At 37.6% G+C, this 6000-nt stretch overlaps 1 non-coding gene across 1 annotated transcript; it reads right to left on the reverse strand.

Moving 5' to 3' along the window:
• Positions 1-3810: 3810 nt before the first annotated feature.
• Positions 3811-3918, reverse strand: LOC112768801 (small nucleolar RNA R71). The gene has a single exon (XR_003186189.1). It is a non-coding gene; the product is annotated as a small nucleolar RNA R71 (small nucleolar RNA).
• Between the last annotated feature and the right edge of the window lie 2082 nt (positions 3919-6000).

The raw sequence follows: 6000 nt of genomic DNA on the forward strand, positions 1-6000 counted from the left end.
ACTGAAATTGAGGGACTTGAGCAGAAATCAGATTCAGAGGTTGAAGAAGGACTGCTGATGCTGTTGGATTCTGACCTCCCTGCACTCAAAATGGATTTTCTGGAGCTACAGAACTCGAAATGACGCGCTTCCAATTGCGTTGGAAAGTAGACATCCAGAGCTTTCCAGCAATATATGATAGTCCATACTTTGGCCAAGAATAGACGATGCAAACTGGCGTTCAACGCCAGATCTCTGCCCAAATCTGGCGTCCAGCGCCAGAAAAGGAGCCAAAACCAGAGTTGAACGCTCAAACTGGCACAAAAGCTGGCGTTCAACTCCAAGAAGGACCTCTACACGTGCAACACTCAAGCTCAGCCCAAGCACACACCAAGTGGGCCCCGGAAGTAGATTTATGCATCAATTACTTACTTATGTAAACCCTAGTGACTAGTTTATTATAAATAGGACCTTTTACTATTGTATTAGAGATCTTTGGACGCCTGGTTCTTAGATCAGAGGGGCTGGCCATTCGGCCATGCCTGGACCTTTCACTTATGGAATTTTAACGGTAGAGTTTCTACACTCCATAGATTAAGGTGTGGAGCTCTGCTGTTCCTCAAAGAATAATGCAAAGTACTACTATTTTCTATTCAATTCTTCTTATTTCGCTTCTAAGATATTCATTCGCACTTCAACCTGAATGTGATGAACGTGACAATCATCATCATTCCCTATGAACGCGTGCCTGACAACCACTTCCGTTCTACATTAGACTGAATGAGTATCTCTTAGATTTCTTAATCAGAATCTTCGTGGCGTAAGCTAGAATGATGGCGGCATTCAAGAGAATCCGGAAAGTCTAAACCTTGTCTGTGGTATTCCGAGTAGGATTCAATGATTGAATGACTATGACAAGCTTCAAACTCGCGAGTGCTGGGCGTTAGTGACAGACGCAAAAGGAGGGTGAATCCTATTCCAGCATGATCGAGAACCGACAGATGATTAGCCGTGCTGTGATAGAGCATGTGAGCATATTTTTCACTGAGAGGAGGGGATGTAGCCACTGACAACGGTGATGCCCTTGCATAAAGCCAGCCATAGAAAGGAGTAAGACTGATTGGATGAAGATAGCAGGAAAGCAGAGGTTCAGAGGAACGAAAGCATCTCTATTCGCTTATCTGAAATTCTCACCAATGATTTACATAAGTATTTCTATCCCTATTCTATCAATTATTATTCGAAAACACCATTATCAATTTATATCTGCCTAACTGAGATTTGCAAGGTGACCATAGCTTGCTTCATACCAATAATCTCCGTGGGATTCGACCCTTACTCACGTAAGGTATTACTTGGACGACCCAGTGCACTTGCTGGTTAGTTACACGGAGTTGTGAACCATGGTCTTGGCATCATGTTTTTGGCGCCATTACCAGGGAAAGAAAGAGCAATGAATTTTACATAATTAAAGTGTAATCACGATTCCGCGTACCAAGTTTTTGGCGCCGTTGCCGGGGATTGTTCGAGTATGGACAACTGACGGTTCATCTTGTTGCTCAGATTAGGTAATTTTCTTTTTGTTTTCTCTTCAAAAATTTTTTCAAAAATCTTTCAAAATTTTCTCCTTTGTTTTCGAAAAAAAAAATTTAAAAAAAAATAAAAAAAATTGTTTTCAAAAATATATTTTTCTTCAGAATTTTTAAGAATGAATTCTAGTGTTTCATGAAACATGTTGAATCCTATCTGGCTGTAAAGCCATACCCAAACTGCTTTGGGATTGGTCTTCAACTAATCGCCTCAATGGAGCCATGTCCAATTCTTTTGGATAGGGTATGTTAGGCTTGTCATGTCTGAATTACACTCATATTTTTATTAAAGCTTGGCTGGCTATTAAGCCATGCCTGACCCTTTGATTGGAGCTTTAAGACTAACATGGCAAGATTCCTGGAATTCATATTAAAAATTTTAAAATCCTTATTTTTACTTTTCACAATAATTTTCGAAAAAATTAAAAGAAAATACAAAAAAAAATCAGAAAATCATAAAAATCAAAAATATTTTTGTGTTTCTTGTTTGAGTCTTAAGTCATATCATAAGTTTGGTGTCACTTGCATATGCATCTTGCATTTTTCGAAAATATCATGCATTCATAGTGTTCTTCATGATCTTCAAGTTGTTCTTGGTAAGTCTTCTTGTTTGATCTTGATGATTTCATGTTTTGTGTTTTTTCTAGTTTTTCATATGCATTCTTGAATTTTTAGTGCCTAAGCATTAAAGATTTCTAAGTTTGGTGTCTTGCATGTTTTCTTTGCATTAAAAATTTTTCAAAATTGTGTCTTTGATGTTCATCTTGACATTCATAATGTTCTTGGTGTTCATCTTGACATTCATAGCATTCTTGCATTCATCACATGTTTTGATCTAAAAATTTCATGCATTGCATCATTTTCATGTTTTCATAAAAATTCAAAAAAATAAAAAAATTATATCTTCCCCTTTTTCTCTCATCAAATTCGAAAATTTGAGTTGACTTTTTCAAAAAATTTTAAAATCAAGTTGTTTCTTATGAGTCAAATCAAATTTTCAATTTGAAAATCTTATCTTTTTCAAAATCTTTTTCAAAAATCAAATCTTTTTCAAAATTCTTAGTTATTTTTGAAAATTCCAAAAATCTTTTTCAAAAATCTTTTTCCTATTTTTATATCAAATTTTCGAAAATAACATAATCAATTAATGTTTTGATTCAAAAATTTGAAGTTTGTTACTTGCTTGTTAAGAAAAATTCAAACTTTAAGTTCTAAAATCATATCTTGTGATTTCTTATGAATCAAGTCATTAATTGAGATTTTAAAAATCAAATCTTTTTTAAAACTAATTTCTAAAATATCTTCTTATCTTACCTTTTTCAAAAAGTTGGTTTCAAAATATCTTTTCTAACCTCCTAACTTCTTATCTTTTCAAAATTTGTTTCAACTAACTAACTAACTTTTTGTTTGTTTCTTAACTTTTTCAAAACTACCTAACTAACTCTCTCTCTCTAATTTTCGAAAATATCTTCCCTCTTTTTCAAAAATTTCTTTTTAATTAACTAATTATTTTTATTTTTATTTTTTATTTTAAAAACTTTCAAAAAATACTAACATTTTTCAAAAACCATTTTCGAAAATCACTAACTCTTTTTCAAAAAATCATTTTCGAAAACTCTCTTTCTCTCTCATCTCCTTCTTTTCTTCTACTCACACAGGGACCTCTATACTGTGGTAAAAAGGATCCCTATTATTATTATTATTATTATTTTCTGTTTCCTCTTTTTCATATGAGTAGGAGCAAAGACAAGAATATTCTTGTTGAAGCAGATCCAGAACCTGAAAGGACTCTGAATTACAACAAACCAGTAAGCACCTGTTAGGAATTTTCAAACAAGAAGAGGAGATGGCAGCCAAAAATAATAATAATGCAAGGAGGATGCTTGGTGACTTTACTACACCTAATTCCAATTTACATGGAAGAAGCATCTCCATTCCTGCCATTGGAGCAAACAACTTTGAGCTAAAACCTCAATTAGTTTCTCTGATGCAGCAGAACTGCAAGTTTCATGGACTTCCATCTGAAGATCCTTTTCAGTTCTTAACTGAATTCTTGCAGATATGTGATACTGTTAAGACTAATGGAGTAGATCCTGAAGTCTACAGGCTCATGCTTTTTCCTTTTGCTGTAAGAGACAGAGCTAGAATCTGGTTGGACTCTCAACCTAAAGATAGCCTGAATTCTTGGGATAAGCTGGTCACAGCTTTCTTAGCCAAGTTCTTTCCTCCTCAAAAGCTGAGCAAGCTTAGAGTGGATGTTCAAACTTTCAAACAGAAAGAAGGTGAATCCCTCTATGAAGCTTGGGAAAGATACAAACAGTTGACCAAAAAGTGTCCTTCTGACATGCTTTCAGAATGGACCATCCTGGATATATTCTATGATGGTTTATCTGAGCTATAAAGATGTCACTGGACACTTCTGCAGGTGGATCCATTCACCTAAAGAAAACGCCTGCAGAAGCTCAAGAACTCATTGACATGGTTGCTAATAACCAGTTCATGTACACTTCTGAGAGGAATCCTGTGAGTAATGGGACGCCTATGAAGAAGGGAGTTCTTGAAGTTGATACTCAGAATGCCATATTGGCTCAGAATAAAATATTGACTCAGCAAGTCAATATGATTTCTCAGAGTCTGAATGGAATGCAAGCTGCATCCAACAGTACTCAAGAGGCTTCTTATAAAGAAGAAGCTTATGATCCTGAAAACCCTGCAATAGCAGAGGTAAATTATTTAGGTGAACCTTATGGAAATACCTATAACTCATCATGGAGAAATCATCCAAATTTCTCATGGAAGGATCAAAAGTCTCAACAAGGCTTTAATAATGGTGGAAGAAACAGGTTTAACAATAATAAACCTTTTCCATCATCCACTCAGCAACAGACAGAGAACTCTGAACAAAATACTTCTAATTTAGCAAACTTAGTCTCTGATCTATCTAAGGCCATTGTAAATTTCATGAATGAAACAAGGTCTTCCATTAGAAATTTGGAAACACAAGTGGGCCAGCTGAGTAAAAGGATCACTGAAATCCCTCCCAGTACTCTCCCAAGCAATACAGAAGAGAACCCAAAAGGAGAGTGCAAGGCCATTGACATAAGCACTATGGCCGAACCTACAAGGGGAGTGGAAGACGTGAATCCCAAGGAGGAAGACCTCTTGGGACGTCCAGTGATCAATAAGGAGCTTCCTTTTGAGGAACCAAAGGACTCTGAGGCTCATCTAGAGACCATAGAGATCCCATTGAACCTCCTTATGCCCTTCATGAGCTCTGATGAGTATTCCTCTTCTGAAGAGAATGAGGATGTTACTGAAGAGCAAACTGCCAAGTTTCTTGGTGCAATCATGAAGCTGAATGCCAAGCTATTTGGCATTGATACTTGGGAAGTTGAACCTCCCTTGTTCATCAATGAACTAAGTGATCTGGATCAACTGATATTGCCTCAGAAGAGACAGGATCCTGGAAAGTTCACAATATCCTGTACCATAGGCACCATGATCTTTAAGGCTCTGTGTGACCTTGGTTCAGGAATAAACCTCATGCCCCTCTCTGTAATAGAGAAACTGGGAATCTATGGGGTGCAAGCTGCTAAAATCTCATTAGAGATGGCAGACAGTTCAAGAAAACAGGCTTATGGACAAGTAGAGGACGTGTTAGTAAAGGTTGAAGGCCTTTACATCCCTGCTGATTTCATAGTCCTGGATACTGGAAAGGAAGAGGATGAATCCATCATCCTAGGAAGACCTTTCCTGGCCACAGCAAGAGCTGTGATTGATATTGACAGAGGTGAACTAGTCCTTCAATGGAATGAGGACTCCCTTGTGTTTAAAACTCAAGGATCTCCCTCTCCAACCATGGAGAGGAAGCAGAAAATGCTTCTCTCAAAGCAGAGTCAACCAGAGCCCCCACAGTCAAACTCTAAGTTTGGTGTTGGGAGGCCACAACCAAACTCTAAGTTTGGTGTTGAACTCCCATATCCAAACTCTAAGTTTGGTGTTGGAGAGTCTCAACAAAGCTCTGCACATCTGTGAGGCTCCATGAGAGCCCACTGTCAAGCTATTGACATCAAAGAAGCGCTTGTTGGGAGGCAACCCAATTTTTATCTAACTATATTTTTCTTAGTTATATGTCTTTGTAGGTTCATGATCATGTGAAGTCACAAAATAAATATAAAAATTGAAAACGGAATCAAAAACAGCAGAAGAAAAATCACACCCTGGAGGAGCATCTGTCTGGCGTTCAGCGCCAGAACAGAGCATGGTTCTGGCGCTGAACGCCCAAAATGGGCAGCTTCTGGGCGCTGAACGCCAGAACAGGCATGGTTTTGGCGTTCAACGCCAGAAATGGCAGCAAATGGGCATTGAACGCCCAAAATGGGCACCAACCTGGCGCTGAACGCCCAGAGTTGTGTGCAAGGGCATTTTACAT

This window comes from Arachis hypogaea, chromosome 17 (genome assembly GCF_003086295.3).
Source record: "Arachis hypogaea cultivar Tifrunner chromosome 17, arahy.Tifrunner.gnm2.J5K5, whole genome shotgun sequence".
NCBI classification, from domain to species: Eukaryota; Viridiplantae; Streptophyta; class Magnoliopsida; order Fabales; family Fabaceae; genus Arachis; species Arachis hypogaea.